We start from the raw sequence: 25,074 nt of genomic DNA on the forward strand, positions 1-25,074 counted from the left end.
GTGCCATCTTTATCAGTGCCACCTGTCAGTGTCATGTGTTATCGGTGTCACGTATCAGTGGCATCTGTCATCAGTGTCACGTGTCATCAGTGCCACGTATCAGTGCCATCTGTCATCAGTGTCACGTGTCATCAATGCCACGTATTAGTGTCATCTGTCATCAGTGCCACATATTAGTGCCATCTGTCGTCAGTGCCATGTATTAGTGCCATCTGTCATCAGTGTCACGTGTTATCGGTGCCACGTATCAGTGGCATCTGTCATCAGTGTCACGTGTCATCAGTGCCACGTATCAGTGCCATCTGTCATCAGTGCCACGTATTAGTGCCATCTGTCATCAGTGCCACGTATTAGTGACATCTGTCATCAGTGCCACATCAGTGTCATCAGTGCCACGTATCAGTGCCATCTGTCATCTGTGCCACATCAGTGTCACGTGTCATTGTCCTGGTGCTCCAGGGCCTTCAGAAATGTAATAGGTAGTCAACAAGTTAGATATGTAATTTATGCTCTTAGAACACGTGACGGTGCTCTCTGCATTTTGGGCCTCTCTATGTGGCCAGGCTGTGAAAAAGTCCCACACATGTGGTATCGTAATACTCAGGAGGAGTGGTTAGATAAAATGTTACATACGAAAAAATCATAAGAGCAAGACTACGCATGCTCAGAAACAAAAGAATACATACAAAACTATTCAACACATTACGTCACTTCTGACACTGAATTCTGTTGTACGAAAATTTTCGTATTGTGTCACTTTCAACATGAGACTAGCATGCCACAAAAAACGGACGTTCGGTCATCCAAATATCTAAGTGTGTGTATGAGGTTTAAGTGTGTTTCTGGTGATTGGCTTTACGGAGCATCAAGACACAAATTATTATCTCATGGATGTCACTCTTTTAGAGACTTCTTTCACCTATGAGTGATGGACTTGATATGATCAAAAGCCACTATTGGGTGCTTTTTTGAAGCAATGTGCATGATTTATCACTGATGGAGCGCTACTAGAGCGTTTTAAAGGTTTTTTTAGCTATGGACACATTTGTTTGATTAAAGAAAAAAACTGTTGATTTTGCCAGAATAATTGTTACCTTGTAACCTCCCGTGTGGTAAACTGAAATCTCAATCATTGTTATCAACCTTCCCAGTTATCTTCTGTGGAAAAACAATAACACACTATACAATGGAGCTAAGGCGTAGTCCAATTCAGGAGAGCAGACTCTGATTACAATGCTGCCCTTCTATAAATTCAGTACAAAGATTATCAGTGTTGTCACTCTAGGACAGGAAATGGGTTACTGGTAAGATCACCAAGGGTAAATACAAGAAAAAAGCCTAAAAAAAGGAACCCACTACATTTATTTTTGGGTTTAGATACACTTTTCATGAAGGAGGTTTTACTCAAAATAGTAATATTATTTGGCGATGCCCTATAGATTTAGAGGCTTAAATTTTAGTAAAAGCTCCACTTTACCTTTTGTTAAATAACAAATACATTGAAGTTAAAGGAATAAAAAGCTTAGGGAATACAAATTTTCTTCAGTTTTCTGTTACATTAAAACCACATTTTTTTTTTTAGCAACGTCTGCAGATCAATTAGTGTGTTTAGCTGCTTTTCCATCCTGACAGATGTACACACTTCTGTACCTCACATGCCCTTCTGCTCTTTCTGTGCTTACATTCATTTTGTAATTGCAAGTGACAGTCTTGAACATTCAGATTTTTTTTATTCCTATTGACAATAATGATATGTACTCAGAACTATATCTAACATATGAAAAACTGGGGAAAATGTACTTGCTTACCATTTTTTCTTAAAAAAAAGACATTTACAAAATGTCTTATGCCGTGTACACACGGTCGGACTTTTCGTCTACAAAAGTCCAACGGACGCCGACGGACTAAAGCTGGCTGGTAATCCGATCGTGTGTGGGCTTCTCCGGACTTTCAGCAGACTTTTTCAGCCTCAAATCCGACGGACTTTAGATTTGAAACATGCTTCAAATCTTTACGTCGTAACTACGACGGACCCCGAAATCCGCTCGTCTGTGTGCTAGTCCGACGGACAAAAACCCATGCTAGGGCAGCTATTGGCTACTGGCTATGAACTTCCTTATTTTAGTCCGGTGTACGTCATCACGTACGAATCCGTCGGACTTTTGTGTGGTCGTGTGTAGGCAAGTCCGTTCGTTAGAAAGTCTGCTGCAAGTCCGCCGAAAGTCCGCCGGAAGTCCGCCGGAAGTCTGTCGGACAGGCTGTCGGACTTTTGTAGACGAAAAGTCCGACCGTGTGTAAGCGGCATTAGTTGTCGACACTCAAAAGTTTTGGTATAAATTGTGTGCAACCTAAAATGTCTAATGCCGCGTACACACGGTCGGACTTTTCGTCTACAAAAGTCCAACGGACGCCGACGGACTAAAGCTGGCTGGTAATCCGATCGTGTGTGGGCTTCTCCGGACTTTCAGCAGACATTTTCAGCCTCAAATCCGACGGACTTTAGATTTGAAACATGCTTCAAATCTTTACGTCGTAACTACGACGGACCCCGAAATCCGCTCGTCTGTGTGCTAGTCCGACGGACAAAAACCCATGCTAGGGCAGCTATTGGCTACTGGCTATGAACTTCCTTATTTTAGTCCGGTGTACGTCATCACGTACGAATCCGTCGGACCTTTGTGTGGTCGTGTGTAGGCAAGTCCGTTCGTTAGAAAGTCTGCTGCAAGTCCGCCGAAAGTCCGCCGGAAGTCCGCCGGAAGTCTGTCGGACAGGCTGTCGGACTTTTGTAGACGAAAAGTCCGACCGTGTGTACGCGGCATAACTCTTGAATACATACCACAGCTACAGATTTGTTAGAGGGATTTTAATTAATATAGAAAAGGTGGAAGGGGTTGCTATAGAATAGGCAGGGGCGTAGCGTGGGTTGTCAGTGCCCGGGGCAAGGCAAGTAATTTGTGCTCCCTAACCTGCAGACTTTCAACACTCCCTGAGTCCCTTCCACTAGTACTGACCTCCCTGATTCCTACACTGGCCACTACACTGACCTACCTGATTACTACACTGACCACTACATTGACCTTCCTGACCTCCCTGATTCCTACACTGGCCACTACACTGACCTACCTGATTACTACACTGACCACTACATTGACCTTCCTGACCTACCTGATTCCTACACTGGCCACTTCACTGACCTACCTGATTCCTACTCTGGCCACCTACACTGACCTACCTGATTCATACACTGGCCACTACGCTGACCTACCTGATTCCTACAATGACCATTATGCTGACCTACCTGATTCTTACACTGACCACTAAACTGACCTACCTGATTCCTAATCTAACCACTGACCTACCTACACTGACCTATCTGACCCCTACCCTAACCTACCAGATCATTACATTGACCTACCTGACCACCACAATAACATACCTGACCCATACACTGACCTACCTGCCCCCTACACTGACCTACCTGACCCTTACACTAACCTACCCAACTATTACACTGATCTACCTGCCCCATACCCTGACCTACCTGCCCCCTACACTGACCTACCTGACCATTACACTGACCTACCTGACCACTACACTGACCTGCCTGCCCCCTACATTGACCTACCTGCCCCCCACACTGACTTACCTGTCCTTACATTAGCCTACTTGACCATTACACTGACCTACCTGCCCCCTACACTGACCTACCTGCCCCCTACACTGACCTACCTTCCCACTACACTGACCTACCTGACCACTACACTGACCTGCCTGATTCCTATTTCCTGCACTACTCACACCCCCCCCATCCCCCACACCACACACACAGCTCGCTGTAGATCGGTGGATCCATCATCCTCCTTACCTCTCCATGGCCTCATCATCCATCTGATCAGAGCTCTCACCAGCACCAGGCGGGCAGTATTGTTTAGGAGTCCCTGCCATCCAGCTGTTCCTTGGTGTCCCCCCCGCCAGGAGCACCTCTCCCATGATCTGCACTGAGCACCGCACCACTCTCTCCACTGTACTCACACACAGGCTGCACCAGAGGGACAGGCTGGGCCAAATGAATCCTGGGGCAGGAGGAGTTGGAATAGGGTGCCACGGAGAGGAATGTCCGAATGCCTCATTGGAGATAAAAGGGACGGGGTGAGGCAATAAGCTGTAGCACAGACCCTCAAGAAGGCGGAGGAATAACTTTGCGCCCCCCCTAAATGTCACGCCCGGGGCAAGATGACCGGCTGCCCCCCACACTACGCCACTGAGAATAGGTGTGTTCAAATTCCTGTATGGCTTGGTAAAGCAAATCAACTGTCAAGAACAAATACATCTTTTTTAAACTTGTGTTCAGTTAAGTGTCCTATATTTTTTCATAATATTTTCAATTAATATTTGAACATTGAGGACATGGTAATATCTGTATGTCAAAGTCCAACAAGGATTTTTATTGAGAGATTCTACCACCATAAAATAATTGATACAGAACAGAATTTTAAGGAATTCCAGAATCAGCCAGAAGTACAGTGTACAATAGCATAAGTATAGTATTTATTAGCATAACCATGCTGTAAATAATTTAAAAACCTTGTACTAGAAATATATTGTTCCTACTGAGATCTTGCCAAATCTAAATATTTAGATCGGTACTCCTGGAAAACTCTGCAACCGCAATTAATTGTTGGTAATATATAAATCTCTGCAGTCCCCCAAAAAATAAAAAACAAAGATTTTTGGAATCCTCAGCATCTCTGTGACAAGTTATTTAGGTGTTTTTCCTAATCATATACTTACTCAATGGCTAACATTGTCTAGTGCAGTCGTTTTAAAAATACTAGAAATACTGTATAGCAGGGCTCAAGATTTCAAGTCCTGAGCTACTAGCCAAGCCTCAAGGGTTACTCGCCACAATTTGCCCCACCCAACCCTTACCTTGCCCTGCCCCTAATTCCGCCCCTAAGCACACCCTCATAAATTTTCTCATGAAATTACATTAAAATGTTTTATGCAAAATTAAGTTATAAAAATATATATTAACAACAACTTTATCAGTGCCCATCAGTGCAGCCTCACCTGTGCCCAACAATGCAGCCTCACCTGTGTCCACCAATGCAACCTACCTGTATCCTTCAATACAGCCTACCTGTATCCAACAATGCAGCCTACCTGTGTCCAACAATGCAGCCTACCTGTGTCCACCAATGCAACCTACCTGTGTCCACCAATGCAGCCTACCTGTGTCCATCAATGCAGCCTACCTGTGTCCATCAATGCAGCCTACCTGTGCCCAACAATGCAGCCTACCTGTGTACAACAATGCAGCCTACCTGTGTCCAACAATGCAGCCTACCTGTGTCCAACAATGCAGCTACCTGTGCAGGGGAAGAGAGGAGAGTAAGAGGATTGCCGGCCTGATCATCAGAAAAACACAGCTTTCATTTCAATTGCTGTGTGTTCCCCATGCTCGCTGTCACATAGAGCCCCGCCTCCTGGCTCGGGGACTTTGATATACGTCACACAACCTGGGATTAAACGGGTGTTCTGTCTATCAAAGTACCCGGGCCAGGAGGTTGGGCTGTATGTGATAGCGAGTGCGGGGAACACACGGCAATTGAAATGAAAGCTGTTACAGCGATGTTCTGTGCTCTGATGATCCGGCCGGCCCTCTGTTCTCTCTTCCTCTGGGCGATCACTGGGAGAAGAGCTCCCATTCAACCCCACCTGCCAGCGGTGCTCACCACCCCCCCGCTCCAAGGCAGTCCACTTTAACCAGCTCTCATTTTTCATTCATTCAGCTGCATAAGAACAGGGGGGATGAGAAGCAGCAGCACACTGAGTTTGCCAGTGTATGGCTGTGGAGTGGGGGCATGTCAGGACAAGTCTGATCATTGGAGAAGAGCACACTGAGTTCCCAGCATAACTAGAGGACTGACCACGGTGTGCTCTTCTGCTTAATGTGGTCTGTTTTTAATAGGACAGCAAGTGCACTAGCAGAAACACCAGGGATTTCACATAAAGGAAGCAATACAAAGAGAAGAGGATACTTTCTTAAACAAGTACATGGTACAGCAGGCACATATCAGGAATATGAAGAGTTTGGGAAACAAACACTTTAACACGGGCTGTAAATAGCTGGTTGTGATACTAAAGTTTTTTTCCCTTAAAAATAACAAACATGTTATACTTACCTGCTCTGTGCAGGGGTTTTCCACAGGGCAGCCCAGATCCTCCTCTTCTCTGGTCCCTCTTCAGTGCTCCTGGCCCCTCCCTCCTGTAGATTGCCCCCAAAGCAAGCAGCTTGCTATGGGGGAACCTGAGCAGAGAAGCAGCTCCCTGTGTCCATTCAGGCCCCGTCCCCTTTCTCTCTCCATTGGCTCACTGACTTTGATTGACAGCAGTGGGACCCAATGGCACCGCGCTGCTGTCTCAACCAATGAAGAGGGGAGTCCTGGACAGCTGAGGCTTTTGTGCAACATGGCTGGATCTAGATGAGGGGTCTCAAACTTCCAGCTGTTGTGAAACTACAAGTCCCATGAGGTATTACAAGGCTGACAGTTACAAGCATGACTCCCACAAGCAGAGGCATTATGGGACTTGTAGTTTCACAACAGCTTGAGGTCCGCCAGTTTGAGACCCCTGATCTAGATGGACCTCAGGTAAGTATTAGGGGGGCTGCTGCACACAGAAGGTTTTTTTAATTGAATGCATTAAGATAAAAAACCATCTGCCTTTACAACCCCTTCATGGATGCCGGCGTATGCCGATTCCTTAAATATCGCACGCCAGGAAGACTACTTATTTACCGCATGCATTTTTTTTTACTTTTGTGAATTAACTTTCACTCCCGTTTTATGTGGTATTTATAGAGCGTTTTATGCTTTATGCGGTAAATACCACATTAAACTATAGTGAATTTACATTTTCAGGATAGCATGCGGTATTTGGGAAAACACCTAAATACCGCATGCGATCTGGTTCTGTGAATGGAGCCCAATATTCTATAAAGTGAATATTCAATACAATGCAAAAAAATGTATTAATATAAAGCATTTGATATATAATACAGTCATCAGTATATACATTAATTATCACCCAATATGCAATACATTCTTATAAATGTATCCTAAAGTGAATTAGTGCCACTGTGTTAAAGAAAAAAACAGATTAAAAAAACTTGTGACATAAAGTGAAGCAAAAGACCTCCAGCAAGTGTCTGCAATATTCAGTGTCAAATCTTCACCCAATTTGGCTAATGAACACGTGTTCTAGACTGCCCCTTTAGGCTCGATTTACATCTATGCATGTTGCTTTTGTGCGTTTCTGCAGTGCTTTTTGTGGTGCTTGCTGCATTTTTGGACACACGTTTTTACCGCGACTTTTCGTTTTTTTACACTGTAATAAAACTGGCTGCTAAGGAGGGGGCCGGAAAGCCGGCCGCCGTGTCCTTAACAACCGATGAGTCATCAACTGTCAGGGGGCTTCCCCGCTGAATGTAAAAAAAAAGAATTGCTGGCAAAAAAAAAAAAAATTGTGAAAAAAAACCTGCGGGTGGTTCCCCCCAGGTCCATACCAGACTCTTGGGTCAAGTATGGATTTGGAGGGGACCCCCACGCCATACCAGACCCTTTTCCTAGCATGCAGCCCAAAAGGCCAGGAAAGGGAGGGGATGAGCGAGCGCCTCCCTCCTGAACCATACCAGGCAACATGCCCTCAACATGGGGGATGGGTGCTTTGGGGCAGGGGGGCTCTGCACCCCCCCTGCCCCAAAGCACCTTGCCCCCAGGTTGATGGGGATAAGGGCCTCTTCCCGACAACCCTTGCCCAATTGTCGGGGTCTGTGGGTGGGGGGCTTATCGGAATCTGGAAGCCCCTTTAACAAGGGGGCCCCCAGATCCGGCTCCCCTATGTGAATGAGTATGGGGTACATTGTACCCCTACCCATTCACCAAAAAAAGTAGCGTAGTGTGAAAAAATACAGTAGACAGTTTTTGACAAGTCTTTTATTAAAAATATCTTCTTCCCCGATTCTTCCTCCGGTCTTCCTCCATCTTCTCCCAGATCTTCATCCTCCGTGCTTCTTTTTCCGCTCTTCTTCTTTCTTCTTTATCCGGTGTGGTTCTTCTTCTGCCGCCGCCGATCCTCCTCCGATGCTGCGTTCAGCTGATCTGTCCGCGCCGATGTCAAGCATTTATTAGATAATGATGGAGGCATGGCCATTGGATTACGTATTACGGAGGCCCCGCCCCCTTGTGGTATCACCGCCAGGGGCATGATGGGTCCGTGACGTCACAAGAGGGCAAGGTCTACTGATAACGTAATCTGATGGCTACGCCCCCATCATTATCTAAGAAATGCTTGACATTGGTGCGGACAGATTAGCGAGATGCAGCATCGGAGGAGGGTCGGCTTAGCAGAGGAAGAAGCAAACCATACAATGAAGACAGAAGAAAGAAGAAGAAGAGCAGAAGAAGAAGCAGGAGAAGCACGGAGGATGAAGATGGAGGAAGGCTGGAGGAAGAAGTAGGGGAAGAAGAAGATATTTTTAATAAACGACTTGTCAAAAACTGTCTACTGTATTTTTTTAACACTACACTACTTTTTTTCACATAGGGGGGAGGCCGGGATCTGGGGCCCCCTTGTTAAAGGGGGATTCCAGATTCCGATACCCCCCACCTGCAGCCCCCGACAACCACTGGGCAAGGTAGGGGCAACCATCATCAATAAATAGGGGGGCAAGGTGCTTTGGGGTGGGGGGCGCAGAGCCCCCCACCCTTAAGCACCCATCCCCCCATGTTGAGGGCATGCGGCCTGGTATGGTTCAGGCCCCCCTTTCCTGGCCTGCATGCTCAATTAAGGGTCTGGTATGGATTTTGGGGGGACCCCATGCCATTTAAAAAAAAAAATTGGTGTGGGGGGGGTCCCCTCCTAATCCATACTAGACCCAAGGGCCTGGTATGGACCTGGGGGGGATCCCATGCTTTTTTTCATAATTTTTTATTTTTGTTTGCCTGCAATTCTTTTTTTTAGATTCAGCGGGGAAGCCCGATGACAGCTGATGACTCATCAATTAAGGACGCGGCTTCCTGGCCCCTCCTTAGCAACCAGCTATATACAGTGTAAAAAAATAAATAAACAAACGCAAAACGTAAATTGCGTCAAAATCGTGGTAAAAATATGGGTCCATTAAAGTCTATTACATGCAAAACGCTGCATTTTGTGGGAAAAAAAGTCCCTGACCCTTTCCAAAAACGCAGAGGCACAAAAATGCATTGATGTGAACATGTTCCATAGGAACCCATGTTAAAAAATGTCCCTGCATTTCTGCAAAATGCATCAAAAACGCATTAGTGTAAATAGAGCCTAAGGGTGCTCATTCGCTGGATAATAATGACCTCTTATCAAAATAAGTTTGTCTTAATGCGCAAACTCTTATGCCGCGTACACACAAGTGGACTTTTCAGCATCAAAGGTCCGACAGTCTTTCCGGCGGACTTTTGACTGAGTTAAGACGGACTTTCGAATGACCGGACTTGCCCACACACGAACGGACTAAAGTCCGTTGCTTTGAACGTAATGACATACAAAGGGACTAGAATAAGGAAGTTCATAGCCAGTAGCCAATAGCTGCCCTTGCGTCCTTTTTTGTTTGTCGGACTAGCATACAGACGAACAGATTTTTCAACCGGACTCAAGTCTGTCGGAAAGATTTGAAACGTTCCAAATCTAAAGGCCTCTGATTTTCGACAGAAAAAGTCCGCTGAAGGTCCGACGAAGCCCACACATGGTCGAATTGTCCGACGGATTCGTTCCGTCGGACCAGTCCGGTCGAAAAGTCTGGTCATGTGTACACGGCTTTAGGATCCACCAGAGATCTTCCTCCAACAAATCATCATTATATCTCAGGGGCATTCATCACTGATTCTTATTCTTTTAATTGAAAATCATTTGGCTTGTAAACCACATTCTGCCATCTGTCTTCAAACTCAGTTTCTTATAGGGGCACAAAATGTCCTAGATCTCCCAAAATAAGAGCCACTCCCAGCTGCAGACCAGCTGCCTCTCATTAGACTGTTGCAGGCTAATAAGACTATACAGTATTAGACTACTTTCACACTGGGGCGGGCTGGCGCCGCCAGTAAAGCGGCGCTATTTTTTGCGCCGCTTTACTATAGTTTTAGCGGCTCTATTCGGCCGCTAGCGGGGGTGGTTTTAACCCCCCGCTAGCGGCTGAAAAAGGGTTAAAGCCGCCCGCAAAGTGCCGCTGCAGCGGCGTTTTGCTGGTGGGTTTGCGGTGCTGCCCCATTGTTTTCAATGGGAAGGGTTGCTTTAGGAGCAGTGAATACACTGCTCCTATAGCGCTGCAAAGATGCGGCTTGCAGGACTTTTTTGACCGTCCTGCCAAGCGCACCGCTCCAGTGTGAAAGCCCTCGGGCTTTCACACTGGAGACACAGGAGGGGGGTTTTACAGGCGCTATACAGGTGCTATTTTTAGCGCTGTAGCACCTGTAAAGCGCCTCAGTGTGAAAGTAGCCTAAGAATAGGAATAAGAATAAAAATGCTGGTTAAATCTTCTTTGAAGATATATACTGTGTATATACATGCCTTGAAAAAGTGTTCATACCCCTTAAAATTTTCCACATTTTGTCATGTTACAACCAAAAACATAAATGTATTTTATTGGGATTTTATGTGACAGACCAACACAAATGACAGATAATTGCGAAGTGGAAAAAAAATGATAAATGGTTTTCAAATTTTTTTACAAATAAACATCTGAAAAGTGTGGCGTGCATTTGTATTCAGCCTGCTTTACTTTGATACCCCTAACTAAAATCTAGTGGAGCCAATTGCCTTCAGAAGTCACCTAATTAGTAAATAGAGTCCACCTGTGTTTAATTTAATATCAGTATAAATACAGCTGTTCTGTGAAGCACTCAGAAGATTGTTAGAGAACCTTAGAAAACAAACAGCATCATGAAGGCCAAAGAAGACACCAGACAGGTCAGGGATAACATTGTGGAAAAGCTTAAAGCAGAATTAGGTTATAAAAAAATATCCCAAGCTTTGAACATCTCATGGAGCACTGTTCAATCCATCACCGGAGAATCTGTGGCAAGACTTGAAAATTGCTGTTCCCAGACACTCTCCATCCAATCTGACAGAACTTAAGCTATTTTGCAAAGAGGAATGGGCAAAAAATTCACTCTCTAGATGTGCAAAGCTGGTAGAGACAACTCAAAAAAGACTTGCAGCTGTAATTGCAGCGAAAGGGGGTTCTACAAAGTATTGACTCAGGGGGGCGGAATACAAATGCACACTTTTCCCATATTTGTCAAAAATTGTGAAAACCATTTATCATTTTCCTTCCACTTCACAATTATGTGTTGGTCTATCACATAAAATCCCAATAAAATAAATTTACGTTTTTAGTTGCTACGTGACAAAATGTGGAAAATTTCAAGGGATATGAATACTTTTTCAAGGCACTGTATATATACACACTATAATGCCAAAAATATTGGGACACCTGCCTTTACACGCACACAAACTATAATGGCATCCCAATCTTAGTCCGTACAGTTCAATATTGTATTGGCCCACCATTTGCAGCTAGGGATGAGCCGAACACCCCCCCTGTTTTGTTTGCAGCAGAACCTGCGAAGAGGCAAAAAATTTGTGTAAACACAGTTAAAGTCTATGGGACGAGAACGTGAAAAATCAAAAGTGCTCATTTTAAAGGCTTATATGTAAGTTATTGCCATAAAAAGTGTTTGGGGACCTGGGTCCTGCCACAGGAGACATGTATCAATGCAATTTAAAAAAAAAAAACTGCAGTTTTTTTCTGTGCTTTTAATAATGCTTAAAGTGAAACAATAAAAATTAAATATTTCTTTAAATATCGTGCCTGGGTGGTGTCCTTAGTATGCCTGTAAAGTAGCGCATAACAGTGCCACAGCAAAATGACATTTCTAAAGGAAAAAATGTAATTTAAAAGTGCTCGCGGCTGTAATGTATTGTCGGATCCTGGCAATATAGATGAAAAAAAAAATGGCATCGATGTCCCCCCCAAAATCCATATCAGGCCTTTCAGGTCTGGTATGGATATTAAGGGGAACCCAGCACCAAATTAAAAAAAAAACTCTGAACAGCAGTATATATACACTATACGGCCTGCCCTATATACTCTGCAGAAAAACTGGGCCTTAGGTGTTGGTGGTACCAGAACACTGTAAGCCCTCACAGTTACTCTTGTTGGGGGCAGGAATGGGCCCTGTTGTGATATATTATATCAAAAATTGCAATTTCATGCCCCTGTTAAACAGAAAAATTGGGCCTTGGGTGGTGGTGGTGCCACAACACTGTAACCCCTCACAGATACTCTTGTTGGGCGCAGGAACGGGCCCTGCACTGAAATATTATATAAAAAAATTGTAATTACATGCCCCTGTTAAACAGGGGCAGAAAAATTGGGCCTTGGGTGGTGGTGGTGGTGCCCTAAACCAAAAATATTGTTGGAATCTAGCATCATCAAGATTGAGGAGGAATAGGATAGTCAGCATAGGCAGTCTTCAAGGGATCCCAGATAGGGTTGCCACCTGTCCGGGATTCACCCGGACAATCTGGTTTTTACATCCTCTGCCCAGGTTTCTCACTGCCTGACACCCAGACACCAGGGCACCCCCAAAAACTCTTCCAACACCCCCATAGCAACCCCATAAAAGCTTAAATAGAATCCTGCTTCCATAACATGTACCAGATGTTCACCTATCTTCACATATTTGTAATTGTCAGGATGGAAATAGCCCTAATTAAAAGGGACTTGTTCCTCTCTGTGGAGGGATACAGAACATCCTGGCTGCATTTTCCAATGCTTTGCTTCTAGTTCCGGCTACTGGAGCCCTGTCAGGACTGTTCACTCTGACAGACGAATGTATTGGAGAGGGGCTGTGAGTGTGTGTGGGCAGGCAGAGGAAGGAGCTGCATGGAATGTGAAGGGACAGCAGGACAGAGAGGGGAGGTGAGAAGCTCGCTGCCCATTACCAGGCTACATATGTATGTATTCATCTCATACTATGTTGTGGTTGTGTCTAGTGTATTTATAGCATGCCCCTGGGAGACAGCAATACACTGCACAACTTGCACGCTGGATTATTTGTATCCTAAATATGCAGCAATGGGATTGTATTGAGCCTTCAGCATTGCTGATACTAAATCCAGGATCTAAGTGGTGCATCCGGTGTTGGCCCTCCTCCCTCTAATGGCTGCTCCCTTAATTAGATATATTGTTTACATGCCCCTGCTGAGATATTTAGCTATATCTAATATACTTTCTTACTGCTGATTGAACTTTCTTATGCTACCGTGACTTGCATGATTTTGCATTCCAATTTAAGATAGAGCAACATATTCCCTTCTCTGTCTCATCTGTGAACCTTGGCCGTGTCCTGAGGAAGCCTAACGGTGAAACGCGTAGACATACAAGGGCTCACTGCACAATAATCATAGATGCTATGTGTTACAATTGTCATTGTTTTTTAGATATTTGTATTTTTCAATAAATTTATATTTTTTATACTGCTATATCTTCTCCACTATTTCTTAGCCTAAAAAGTCCACCTCCCTGGTAATACTCAGTACTACCTTATTTTGTACCCTAAAAAAAATGCAGTGCGCCAGTAAAGTGTTTGGCTTGAAGAAAAGGTGGCAACCCTAATCCCAGATCCATAGCATATTCAATCAGTTACATCAGCATCAGGTGCTTGATAGCTGCTGATCCAAGACTGATTCTTTTTTTTATGAATGTGAGCCTATCAACGGAGTCTGTGGACAGGCACACTCTTTGATCCGTTACAAACCCTCCAATAGCACTTAATGTGTGTTCAGAAAGCACGCTGGATGTAGGACAGGCCAGTAGCTCAATTGCTTATTGAGCAAGTTCTGGCCAGTGATCCATCCTCAAAACCCAGTAAGTCAATGGATGCTCTGTTGGAAAGGTCTCCAAGTCTGCTCTTGCCCCTAGCTATTCCTGTACCATATAATGCAGATGCTGGCGATGGTTGCTTGAACCGATCAGACCTTGCCGCTGAGGACTGAAAAATTGTTTAAAGGCCTTGGTCAGCTGGCCACCTTCTCCACTGCTCTTCCTCTGACTGAACGAAGCCTCAGCAACACGTTGTCCAGCACCAGGAAATGGTAACCTCCCAGGGTCCGGAAATGCGTTGCACAAACCTTTCTTCGAGGCATCCTGAAGATGTTTCATCCTCTGCTCCCTCAGCGAAGGCAGGATGAGTTCTGAAACCTTACCCTTGTAATGTGGATCAAGAAAGGTTGCCAGCCAGTAATGATCCCTCTCCTTGATACCACAAATCAAAGGGTCCTTTTGCAGGCTTTGCAGAATCAGGGAGGCCATGCAGCGTAAGTTTGCAGGGGCATTTGATTCTGAGTCCCTTGGGTCACTAAGGATCACATTATCTGTAACTACCTCCTCCCAGCCACGTACAACTCCTTGGGTTTCTGGGGACTGAAAACCATCCCATGAAGCCTGCTGCTAAGTGTTATCCTCTACATTCATGCTGACACAATCCTCCTCCTCCTCTTCTTCTTCCTGTGTGTTTTGCAGGCCCTCAGGAATGCTATCTGATTAAAGGGGGCCTTGAGAGGTAAAGAAGTCCTCCTCTTCCTCCCCCTGTTCTGCCTCTAGTGCCCTGTCTATGATTCCACGAAGCGTGTGCTCCAACAGGAAGACTAGAGGGACAGTGTCATTGATGCATGCATTGTCGCTGCTCACCATCCTTGTGGCCTGCTCAAATGGTGATAGGACACTGCATGCATCCTTGATCAGTAGCCACTGGCATGGCAAAAAGAAGTCAAGCTCCCCTGACCCTGTCCTGGTGCCATACTCACACAGGTACTCATTGATGGCCCTCTGTTGTGTGCGAAGCCACTGCAGCATTGCCAACGTTGAGTTCCACCTGGTGGGCATGTCACAAATGAGGCGGTTGGTGGGCAGTAGGGATGAGCTTCGAGTTCGAGGCGAACTCATGTTCGCCTCGAACATTGGCTGTTCGCAAGTTCGCCGAACAGCGAACAATTTGGGGTGTTCGCTGCAAATTCGAATGCCGCGGAACACCCTTTAAAAGTCTATGGGAGGAATCAAAAGTGCTAATTTTAAAGTCTTATATAAGTTATTGTCATAAAAAGTGTTTGGGGACCTGGGTCCTGCCCCAGGGGACATGGATCAATGCAAAAAAAAGTTTTAAAAACGGACATTTTTTCAGGAGCAGTGATTTTAATAATGCTTAAAGTCAAACAATAAAAGTGTAATATTCCTTTAAATTTCATAGCTGGGGGGTGTCTATAGTATGCCTGTAAAGGGGCGCATGTTTCCCGTGTTTAGAACAGTCTGACAGCAAAATGACATTTCGAAGGAAAAAACCTATTTAAAACTACTCGCGGCTATTGCATTGCCGACAATACACACAGAAGTTCATTGATAAAAACGGCATGGGAATTCCCCACAGGGGAACCCCGAACCAAAATTAAAAAAAAAAAAATGACGTGGGAGTCCCCCTAAATTCCATACCAGGCCCTTCAGGTCTGGTATGGATATTAAGGGGAACCCCGGCCAAAATGTAAAAAAAAAATGACGTGGGGTTCCCCGTAAATTCCATACCAGACCCTTCAGGTCTGGTATGGATATTAAGGGGAACCCCGAACCAAAATTTAAAAAAAAAAAATGACGTGGGAGTCCCCCTAAATTCCATACCAGGCTCTTCAGGTCTGGTATGGATATTAAGGGGAACCCCGGCCAAAATTTAAAAAAAAAACAGCGTGGGGTCCCCCCAAAAATCCATACCAGACCCTTATCCGAGCACGCAACCTGGCAGGCCACAGAAAAAGAGGGGAGGACGAGGGTGCGGCTCCCCCCTCCTGAACAGTACCAGGCCACATGCCCTCAACATTGGGAGGGTGCTTTGGGGTAGCCCCCCAAAACACCTTGTCCCCATGTTGATGAGGACAAGGGCCTCATCCCCACAACCCTGGCCGGTGGTTGTGGGGGTCTGCGGGCGGGGGGCTTATCGGAATCTGGAAGCCCCCTTTAACAAGGGGACCCCCAGATCCCGCCCCCCCCATGTGAAATGGTAAGGGGGTACTTACCCCTACCATTTCACTAAAAAACTGTCAAAAATGTTAAAAATGACAAGAGACAGTTTTTGACAATTCCTTTATTTAAATGCTTCTTCTTTCTTCTATCTTCCTTCATCTTCTTCTTCTGGTTCTTCTGGTTCTTCCTCCGGCGTTCTCGTCCAGCATCCAGCATCAGCACCCCGCCCCCCTCTGACGCACGGTGACTTGACGGGACTTCCCTGTGACGTCACAGGGAATGCCACATGGAAGTCCTGTCATGTCCCGTGTGTCAGAGGGGGCGGGGTCACCGGGTGGCCCCACCCCCCCCGTTATTTAAGAACCGTCAGACGAGGAGACGCCGTCACACAGCGGGAGCCTCCCTCCATGCCAGCATGGATGCGGAGCGGCCCGGAGAAGAAAATGAAGAAGAGAAGAAGAAAAGAAGGAAGAAGAGAAGAACATGAAGAAGAAGATGAAGAGAAGAGCAGGAGCCTCCCCCCATGCCATGGGTGCGGAGCGGCTCGAGGAGAAGAAGATAGAAGACGCCGCGGAGGAGATGCTGGACGAAAACGCCGGAGGAAGAACCAGAAGAACCAGAAGAAGAAGATGAAGGAAGATAGAAGAAAGAAGAAAGAAGAAGCATTTAAATAAAGGAATTGTCAAAAACTGTCTCTTGTCATTTTTAACATTTTTGACAGTTTTTTAATGAAATGGTAGGGGTAAGTATCCCCTTACCATTTCACACAGGGGGGGGCTGTGATCTGGGGGTCCCCTTGTTAAAGGGGGCTTCCAGATTCCGATAAGCCCCCCGCCCGCAGACCCCGACAACCACCGGCCAGGGTTGTGGGGATGAGGCCCTTGTCCTCATCAACATGGGGACAAGGTGTTTTGGGGGGCTACCCCAAAGCACCCTCCCAATGTTGAGGGCATGTGACCTGGTACGGTTCAGGAGGGGGGCCGCACTCTCGTCCCCCCCTCTTTTCCTGCGGCCTGCCAGGTTGCGTGCTCGGATAAGGGTCTGGTATGGATTTTTGGGGGGACCCCACGCCGTTTTTTTTTTTTTTTTTTTGGCGCGGGGTTCCCCTTAAAATCCATACCAGACCTGAAGGGTCTGGTATGGAATTTAGGGGGAACCCCACGTCATTTTTTAAAAAAATTTTGGCCGGGGTTCCCCTTAATATCCATACCAGACCTGAAGGGCCTGGTATGGAATTTAGGGGGACTCCCACGTCATTTTTTTTTTTAAATTTTGGTTCGGGGTTCCCCTGTGGGGAATTCCCATGCCATTTTTATCAATGAACTTCTATGTGTATTGTCGGCAATGCAATAGCCGCGAGTAGTTTTAAATGGGTTTTTTCCTTCGAAATGTAATTTTGCTGTCAGACTGTTCTAAACACGGGAAACATGCGCCCCTTTACAGGCATACTATAGACACCCCCCCAGCTACGAAATTTAAAGGGATATTACACTTTTATTGTTTGACTTGAAGCATTATTAAAATCACTGCTCCTGAAAAAACGTCCGTTTTTAAAACTTTTTTTTGCATTGATCCATGTCCCCTGGGGCAGGACCCGGGTCCCCAAACACTTTTTATGACAATAACTTGCATATAAGCCTTTAAAATTAGCACTTTTGATTATTCATGTTCGTGTCCCATAGACTTTAACGGTGTTCGTGTGTTTGAACAAACTTTTTTCCTGTTCGCATGTTCTGGTGCGAACCGAACAGGGGGTGTTCGGCTCATCCCTAGTGGGCAGGTTGCATTCCCTTTGAATGTCAGCCAGCCGAGCACTGGCATTGTATGACCAGATAAAAGTAATAATAACTTAAAGCGCATATACAGCATACAGTAATCAGAATTAATCAGGTTGGCCAGGCATATAGTCCATGGCTAAAATGTTGGCAGCCCAGGGGTTAATAAGGGTCTGACAGTTCGGAGCATTTAAAGTAGGTTACATGGCTAGAATGTTGGCAGTCCAGGGGTTAATAAGGATCTGACAGTTCAGAGTATGTGGAGTGGGTTGGTGGAGCAGTGGATCTAGGAGGCGGCTGCTGTCCTCAGAGAGCTGGCTCTGTGGTATGCAAGAGAGGGTGAAGAAAGGAAGCGCCACCTGAGTGCAGCATTAGTAGGTACTTTTAATGACACAAAGTAAAAAAACACTTACAAGAGACATAATTAAAAAGGCTCATCTGTAGATAGGTAATCCTGGTGAAGTTTTTCTTTAAGAACGAGGCTTCAGATTTGGAAATTATTTCATCAGTGAGGGCTTTGTTAACAAGTGTAGTTGCTTCTAGCGAAAACTGGAATGTGGGATCACTGGGGAGCCTGGCATAGGTGCTTGTATCAGAAAGTAATCTTCGTGATTCGAGGATGTAGTCTTCTTTATCCTGGATGACTATACTGCCCCCTTTGTCCGCAGGTTTGATGACGATAGATTCGTTGTGGATTAGGTGTTCCAGGGCCTTGCGTTCTAGTGGAGGAAGGTTGGATTTGATGTAGGTGTGCTTGGAAGTGTGGTTGCACATATTAATAAGGTCCGTATAGACTACCTGGTAGAAAGTTTGTAAGTACGGACCCTTGTTGGATGTTGGGTTAAAGATGGATTTAGGGCGTAGTGAAGTGTGTTTGACTGGGGCTGAGGTAGAACCATTCAAGGTCAGCGTTGTAGTTCTCGGCATATAACTCCTCAAGTAGGGCAAGTGCGGGTCTGTCTGATTCATCAAGTGAATCAAGGTCTGTGGAACATGGAACGGAGTTGACGATATCAGACGTGGGGGCTTGTTTGGATGATTGGATATTGAAATATCTCTGGACTATAAGGTCTCTAATGAATTTTTGAGATCTTTGAATAGTGTGAAACTGCTGGGCTGCATAGTAGGGGCAAAAGTGGGCCCCTTTCTGAGGAGGGATAGGTCATATGCGGTTAATGAAGTGTGTGATAGATTGTAGATTTTTACAGTTTCCGCATCTTCACTGAATTTTTTTCTTCCTCGCCCCCCCTCCGTCCTCTTCTACGTGTTTTCTTTTTGTGAGGAGCGGCGGGGGGGTAAGTGCTAAAAAATCGTTTTCTAGACTGGTGGCTATGTTTAGCGGGGGTTTGGAACTCTGTAATTGTGTGAGAGGGAGATTCTCTATCCAGGCTAATGACTGTGATTCACTGATGGTATCAAGGTGATCATGGATAATCCTATGTGAATCATCAGGAGGTTTATTTATCAGGTCAGAGACAAATACTGGGTTGCGTAGGGAGACGTCTGTGGAATCTAGACCTTGGGTGGAGGCAGGTTGCTGTGTCTGGTGGTCATGATTAGTAGAAGGTGTCTGCGCCTGGGTGGGGCCTGTACGGGCTTTATTAGGTCTGTTCTTGAGGCGTTTGGGTTTGGGGGTGAGTGGTTTAGGTCCAGTGGGAAAATCTGGGGTGTGCCGGGACATCGGCCCGGGTCTGGGCGGGTGTTGAGATGGATGTGGCAACAAGGGTTTTGGTGCCTGGTGGGATCTGAAAAGGCTCCCATGTGGCTGGATAGACATGAGTGGACGAGGACCAGGACCTGGATTAAGGCTGGGGTATTTCTTCCTTTTGCAGGTAAATATTTGGTTGTTGTTGTAGTCAAATAGGTCCCTTCTGAATTTACCGAGTTTATTGGCAATAGTATGATCCTCATTTCTGATTGTGTTCCTTTTGAGCATGCTGAACCAAGTGTGCGGTAAATGGGGAACAGTGTCACAAATGGTTTGGCAAAGGCTAATGATTTTGTCTTTCAGGGCTGTGTATTTTCTTTCTCTTTGTTGGATGATGACACTCATCCATTTGGTTGTGCAGAACTCGGATATATGTGCCCATTCTGTATGTAGATCTGGGTCGAGGAAGGCACACTGTTTTAGGACTCTAAGTCCTCTAGGGGAAATTTTGTGTGAAATATATAATTGCAGAAAAAACTTATCCCACCACTGTTGGTTGGCAGTGGAGATTAGGTCCTCAAGTTTTTTAAAAAGGGTGCATAGTTTGGGGATGGGGGTCTTGGAGCCTGCGATGGGGCTGTCTTTTTTGAAAAAATGGGTGGGAAAGAGGGCAAAGAATTCCTCCAAGACAATATGTTTGTTGTCTTCAATGGCAGTAAGAAGATCCATAGAAGTAGTGATAGTACATTAATTAATCAAATAAAAAATTTGTAGCATAGTATAGCAGCTCAGTTAAAGCAAGTAGTAACAACAGATAAAATTAATAATAACTTAAAGCGCATATACAGCATACAGTAATCAGAATTAATCAGGTTGGCCAGGCATATAGTCCATGGCTAAAATGTTGGCAGCCCAGGGGTTAATAAGGGTCTGACAGTTCGGAGCATATAAAGTAGGTTACATGGCTAGAATGTTGGCAGTCCAGGGGTTAATAAGGATCTGACAGTTCAGAGTATGTGGAGTGGGTTGGTGGAGCAGTGGATCTAGGAGGCGGCTGCTGTCCTCAGAGAGCTGGCTCTGTGGTATGCAAGAGAAGGTGAAGAAAGGAAGCGCCACCTGAGTGCAGCATTAGTAGGTGCTTTTAATGACACAAAGTAAAAAAACACTTACAAGAGACATAATTAAAAAGGCTCATCTGTAGATAGGTAATCCTGGTGAGTTCCTCTGGCTCCAGTCTGGATGGTGTGTCAGCGGTGTAAGGCTGCAGGGGAAGCTGTTCAGCAGGTGGTTCGTCCTGTGGCCATCAGGGGGAAGCTGGGGCCGGCGTGGAGCGCACAGAGGGTGTGCGTGACGTCACGGATCATTCAGCGGCTCCTCTCTTCCCCTTCCTTTTCCCACCTCCCTTCCTCCCCTGTCCTCCCCCCCCATACCACCTTCCTTCCTTTCTTTTCCCCCCCTCTCTCTTCCCCCCCTTCTTTCTTTTGCCTTTTCCCCTCCCCTTTTTCCCCCCCTTACCCCCTTATCCTCCTTCTTCTGACTTTGTACGTTCTTACATATGCACACACCACATTGTGCGCAGGCACACGCATACTAATACAAACCCCTCCCCTCCCCCGGCTTACCATACTCCCATATTCTCATATATATCTCTTACTCTCCATATAACAATTCCTCATATATATATATATATATATATATATATATATATATATATATATATATGCATTATTATATGTTCATATATATATTTATATATATTTTTTATATTTTTATATATTTTTTACATTTTCTAATACACTTTTTATTTACATACAAGTTTATTTATATACAAGTTTTTGTACTTGTTTGTTTTTTCCACATATTTTTCATAATTTAATTTATTTATACGTTCTTACATATGCACACACCACATTGTGCGCAGGCACACGCATACTAATACAAAACCCCCCCTCCCCCGGCTTACCATACTCCCATATTCTCATATATATCTCTTACTCTCCATATAACAATTCCTCATATATATATATATATATATATATATATATATATATTATATATTTATTAACACTCCCTCAGCCACTATGTGCCCCCTCCCCAGATGTCATTCTCTTTGTGTTCCCTCTTTTACTCCAGTGCTGTCTCTCACAAACTTTACTACATAACCCCTCCCCCCTTGAGTCCACCGCACTGCACCGCTCCTTAACAGTGTTGTGCTATCAGCCGGCGCTGAGCCTTTTTGTCCCACAGCGCCGGCCTAGAAGAGGAGGGGTGGAGGAGAGAGCTGTGGCAGGATCACCACTATTCTTCTCTAATAAACTGATAATAAAAAACTCCAGTAGTAGGGAAAATCTATGAATGCTCTATATATACTGTATTATATGTCTTGCAGTTGTTTACTGATACCATTAATAGTGTCCTGACTTTGGATGCAGGCAGTAGCTTAATGCACAATTTTTTCTATTCCTTTGATTTGTGTTAGCATGCTCCCCAGTGCACCTTTATTGCAGCGTAGCTTGGATGTGTTCCAGGAACACATTGCACAGCAATAACCCCTCTCTTTTATTTCTTGACATGCCTTGTGATATTTCTTTCATTCCATTATGCAGCAATAACATATACTGAAATGCTGAAAGGTATCTGTGCACATCTTCAATGGAATATTTTTACTGTTGTCATCATGTACCATTACATTTTCTTTACAGCATATTCAACCCAAAATGTTATCACGTAATGAAAGGTAGCACATGTTAGAATTGAACATCAAACTCAAAGCAAGAAAAAGCAAATAAACAATTTTCTCATATGACTATGTATTTGAAAAATTACACATGTATTATTAATCCTGGGTAACGTTTCATTCAAAAAGGGATAAGTAACAATTAATATACAGATTAATTATCCGCTTCAGCCCCGGAAGATTTTACCCCCTTCCTGACCAGAGCGTTTTTTTACGATTCGGCACTGCGTCGCTTTAACTGACAATTGCGCGGTCGTGCGACATGTCTCCCAAACAAAATTGATGTCCTTTTTTCCCCACAAATAGAGCTTTCTTTTGGTGGTATTTGATCCCCTCTGCGATTTTTATTTTTTGCGCTATAAACAAAATAAGAGCGACAATTTTGAAAAAACGCATTATTTTTTACATTTTGCTATAATAAATATCCCCCAAAAATATATAAAAAACTTTTTTTTTCCTCAGTTTAGGCCGATCGTATCCTTCTACATATTTTTGGTAAAAAAAAAAAAAAATCGCAATAAGCGTTTATTGATTGGATTGTGCAAAACTTATAGCGTTTACAAAATAGGGGATAGTTTTATGGCATTTTTATTAATAATTTTTTCTTTTACTAGTAATGGCGGCGATCAGCGATTTTTATTGTGACTGCGACTTTATGGCGGACATGTCGGACATTTTTGACACATTTTTGGGACCATTGTCATTTACACGTCCATTTGCCCAGCCGTGCCATTCTGCCAACGTACATCGGCGTGCACCGGTCAGGAAGGGGTTAAGCTACATAAAGGGCATGGCCATTCAAGCCGAAGCTCTTCATTCTTTGTCATCTCATGAGCCACAATGAAATATAATATATTTACGGATTGTGAGTCTTTTAAAGCCTGAGGTAAGTAGAAACTCATACTTGCAGCCTTTTTTAACTTTAAGGTTCCAAAGGTTCTGACACTGCCAAAAGGAAGGCTCAGCTTTCCATACCATTTTTTTTGTTCAAGTAGAACAAGCATTAGATATGTGCAGAGAAATGCATACTCTTGCCTGCATTATAATTATAATATGTAGTGAGTAGGTTCTGCTCAGGCAGACCTTAAATGAGTCCATCAGTCGGTGCTCAAAGACTGGGTACCGATCACTCACTGTGTTCATTCGTAACTGAAGCACAGTAAACTGTGTCACAACACTTCCTCAAACTCAACTTGTCCAAAACCGAGCTTATAATATTTCCTCCCCCATGTGTCTCTTATCCTGACTTCTCTGTCAAGGACAATGACACAACCCTCCACCCATCCCCATATGCCAGGGTGCTAGGTGTTATCCTGGACTCTGAGCTCTCCTTTTGGCCCCACATCCGATTCCTTTTCTTCCTTTCCAAAGCTTGCTCCCTCAACCTCTGCAACATCTCCAAACTACGTCCCTTCCTTACCAATAAAGCTACAAAGCTCCTGATTCACTCCCTGGTTATCTCTCGCCTTGACTACTGCAACTACCTCCTCATTGGCTTACCTTTAAATAGGTTATCCCCCTTCAGTCCATCATGAATGCTGCTGCCAGACTTATCCACCTTACAGTATAAAACGGTTCATTGTCTGCTACCCCTCTCTGCCAATCCCTCCATTAACTGCCACTCACCCAACCAATTACATGAAAAAAATTCTAACAATAACTTACAAAGCCATCCACAACTCTGTCCCCAGCTACATCTCTAGCCTAGTCTCAAAATACCAACCTAATCGTCCTCTTCATTCCTCCCAAGACCTCCTGCTCTCTAGCTCCTTCATCACCTCCTCCCATACTCACCTCCAGGGCTTCTCCCGAGCCTCTCCCAATCTCTGGAATTCCCTACCCCAATCTGTCACACTATCTCCACTCTATCCACTTTCAGGCGATCCCTGAAAACTTTTCTCTGCAGAGAAGCCTATCTTGCCTCCACCTAACAACTGTACTTTCATTTTCTCCATCAGCTCATCCCCCACGGTTTTTACCCTTTTGTATCACTTGACCTTCCCTTCTAGATTGTAAGCTCCAACAAGCAGTTGAGCGTTTTTTTTTTTTTCAAATTTTTTTTTTTTTTTTTTGGATCAAAAACGCTAAAAAACGTTGGTGAATTACGTTTTTGAGCGTTTTTGAGCGTTTTTCAGCGTTAGAGCGTTTTTACAGCTGAAAAACGTCTCTCAGAACCCACTGGTCCTGGGTTTTTTTTACAGCTTAAAAACGCCTATGCCACTTGCAGCTCAAAAACGCCTAGGTGGGCATGAAGCCATAGACTAACATAGACAGGCCTTTTTAAGCTGCAAAAAAAGCTAAAAAAAAGCAGCTGTAAAAACGTCCGTGTGCATGAGGACTTAAAGCAGAGAGCAGATCCAATTGCCTGGGTGGGCCAGTCATGGGGAGCACCCCCGTCACCAGGCCCCAGAGTCCCGCATGGAGGTCTCCCTAAATTTGAGCCGTTGATGATAGGACGCCACAGAATTGACAAATTCTATCAGAAATAACAGGGTGCTTTATCAGAATAGGATGCTTAACAGTCCAGGTATTCATAATAGGGGAGGAAATAAATCTGTCTATAATCATATCCGATATATAGTTATCATTTATGTTATCCCCAGAGTGACAAGTACCTATGTATTTGAGGAGCTATGGATGGATTGTTCAGATATCCTACGAGGGTAAGGTGGTCCTAAAGTACACAGGATTCACCAAAAGGAGTCTGTCCCTAAGCAAAATAGAAAGGGTACAAGGATGTATTGTCCATGGGGGGGAGCATTAGTATCCTATAAGAGGAAGTGAGCCTCCTCAGACAATACATCTCTGACAT

This window comes from Aquarana catesbeiana, linkage group LG03, assembly GCF_042186555.1.
Source record: "Aquarana catesbeiana isolate 2022-GZ linkage group LG03, ASM4218655v1, whole genome shotgun sequence".
NCBI lineage: Eukaryota > Metazoa > Chordata > Amphibia > Anura > Ranidae > Aquarana > Aquarana catesbeiana.